Source organism: Nothobranchius furzeri, chromosome 7 (assembly GCF_043380555.1).
Source record: "Nothobranchius furzeri strain GRZ-AD chromosome 7, NfurGRZ-RIMD1, whole genome shotgun sequence".
NCBI lineage: Eukaryota > Metazoa > Chordata > Actinopteri > Cyprinodontiformes > Nothobranchiidae > Nothobranchius > Nothobranchius furzeri.
This window is the reverse complement of record NC_091747.1, coordinates 66,125,831-66,128,691: the sequence shown is the minus strand read 5'-3', so window position 1 is coordinate 66,128,691 and position 2,861 is coordinate 66,125,831. Positions and strand designations below refer to the sequence as shown.

The window sequence follows — 2,861 nt, the reverse complement described above, 5'->3', positions numbered from 1 at the left end:
ATTTCCTGTAGCTGGATATATATCTATATCTATATATAATATATATAGATATAGATATAGATAATATAGATTTTTTATATTTCATACTTGTGCAAATCTGTCAATGATGAAACAAAACAGCAGCTGAGCTTTCTCTATTGTGGCAACTGCAGTGAGTTGACAGGAGCAGATATAGACACTACCAGCTGTTATTCTATATGAGAAGGAAGTGGAGACAAGCCACCCCCCAGGGGGACAAGAGTCAGCCTCTCCCCCTCCAAAGAAGACAGCAATGGCAGAGCTGTTTGTTTTTTTTAAACAAGACCAGGTCAAGGCTCTTTCCCAGGGAGTCGATGATGCTTCGTACAGGTTAGCAGACTCCATTGGCGATGCTGATGCACTCAGGTGGTGGGAGACCAATGAGTGCAAGTTCCCTCATGTTGCAAAAGTGGGAAAACGTCTCCTCAGTGTCCCGGGACGTCAGTTCCTAGTGAGAGTTTTCTCCACTGCTGGGGACATTGTTAGTGCAAACTGGTCTCGCCTTGCACCAGACCGGGTTGATAAACTCACATGTTTGCACAAAAATCCTTCAGTAGTGGAGGAGTAAACATTACACTTTGTATCCTGAATGAAGGGTTTAGCTCTGCTTTTCTATTCAAAGCAAAAGCTAATAATGTTTTAAAGGTAAAATACACCCTTTCACATAGTTAATTCAGTTAGCAAGGGTGGGAATTGGGTTGCACTGGATTTTTTTAAAGTGTGTTTGTTTACATTTAGTATTTTTTTTAATATTTTGTATTTCATACAAGTGATAATTAAAAACGAGGATTTGAATGTTGTTCAGTGCTGAGAATGTTATTTTATTCTATTCACTGATGTTCTTCCAACGGTCACATTCTGTTTTTGTTCAGACAAAAAATAAAATGTATGTTCTGGGATCAAAAAGCTGGCTTTTTCTGCACAAACATACTGAAACCGAGAACCAAAGACCAAGATATGGGCCGTACCGTGGGCTATCTGTACCGAGGCGCCCCTAATACATGAACACTAGAGGGCTCTCCCGTGCCATTCGCCAATGGAGTGCGACGTAGCAACATGGCGGCCATCTTATTATGTTATTATGTTTATTTATTTAGCAGACGCTTTGATCCAAAGCGACTTACAGTTTATAACCTATAGGGCATGTTGTGATCTGTGGGGGAAACCGGAGTACCCGGAGCAAACCCACGCATGCATGGGGAGAACACGCAACTCCACGCAGAAAGGCCGTAGCCGAGTTTTGAACCTGCGACCTTCGTGCTGCGAGGCAACAGTGCTAACCACTGCGCCACCATGCAGCCTTGGTCTTGGTCATCTTACCTCAGACAGCTGCCCCCTTTGGCAACATTGGTGTAATTGATGCATAAACTATTTAAAGAACTCTAAGCTGCTCAATTTTCAACGATTTTCAAAAAGTTTGATTCGTTAAACGCCAGAGATGTGTCTGTGAAAGAAAATGGGCTTGGCCTGGAAAATCCCGTTATTTCGCTCCACAAGGCATTTAATCATTTGTATTTATAGCACATTTAATAGTAGGTTACAGTAATTTATATTATACATAGCCTTTAAAAATCATGTATAACAGTGGAATGTATATACACATCAGTGTATTTTTCTCTTTATCTATTGCTGCTCTGTGAAAATGATTTGTTTAGAGATCAGGGTTCAAGGTTCCTTTGAGGTAAAAACAGAACACCCCAGGTCGTCTAGGAAACCTGGGGCAAAGAAATAATCTATTGTCTGTATTTAAGAACACAACTCTAATGTTTTACTTACCAGAACAAAGCTCAAAACACAAAGAACACTGACAGCAAAGTGATCGGCGGCAACAAAACATGGAAGCAACTACTTAACCTCAGTGGGTGGTTCTCATCTCCAACAGCGTGGTGCTGCAGGGTGGAGCAGGGCAGACTGGAGGGAGCCAGGTGCTGCAAATCAGCTCCTCAGGTAAAACACAAGGAGGAGAAGTAAAAACACAAAAGCTAAGCATAGCTGAACGTAACACAGATATGAGCACCCCATCAAATCAGACAACCGACACAAATCTCACCTGTCAGCTAGAACCGGCCGACCAGCAGTAAGATGTAACCCAGCTAATTATTGGGTATATTCACTATTTCTTATCTCTGGTTTTCTTATTGATTGACTTTCATTTATTAATTATAAGCTGTTTGGAAATGCTTTCTGAAAAAGTTAGGAAATAATCAAAAGGTAGATTAGGTTATAAACATGATGGATTACAGTAATAAATATGATGGATTACAGTAGTAAATATGATGGATTACAGTAGTAAATAAAATGGATTACAGTAATAAATATGATGGATTACAGTAATAAATATGATGGATTACAGTAGTAAATAAAATGGATTACAGTTATAAACATGATGGATTACAGTTATAAACATGATGGATTACAGTAATAAATATGATAAATCAGGGGTGTCAAATATGCGGTCCGCGGGCCGGATCCGGCCCACAAGCGGGTTAAATCCGGCCCGCGAGATGGTTGTGTAAACTTCATTTTCATACTTTACAATGTAGAGTGAAAATAAACTTATCTTTGTGAGCAAGTTTTCTCTGTAACGAGTATAAATAAAACAAAGCTGCGCTCAAGGCTCACACAAGAACTTGAATCACATCCTGAAGTTGGCCGCCACTCAGGATGTGATTCCTGATGTTGATGTGCTGGTGAAGCTAAAAGATGTGAAGTAAAATGAGTCAAATATACTTTAAGTGCTGCATGAAACTGATCTAGCCATCTGATCTGTAAGCTCTTTGAATCACTAAGGAATGTATTTTTATTTATTGATTGATTTTTTTCAAATTTTCAAGTACCCTTCA

At 39.6% G+C, this 2,861-nt stretch overlaps 1 protein-coding gene across 4 annotated transcripts in view; it reads left to right on the top strand.

The window, feature by feature from the left end:
• The window catches only part of si:dkey-9i23.16 (uncharacterized), a 33,846-nt gene that overhangs the window by 3,535 nt on the left and 27,450 nt on the right, over positions 1–2,861 (top strand). For 2 of the 4 annotated variants that reach the window (XM_054751903.2, XM_054751904.2), the window contains exon 2: positions 1,798–1,965. The exons of 1 other annotated variant lie outside the window; for it this stretch is intronic. The gene's annotated coding sequence lies outside the window, so the exon portion shown is untranslated. The remainder of the gene's footprint in view (positions 1–1,797; positions 1,966–2,861) is intronic. One more of the 4 variants, XM_054751905.2, reaches the window with a different exon arrangement.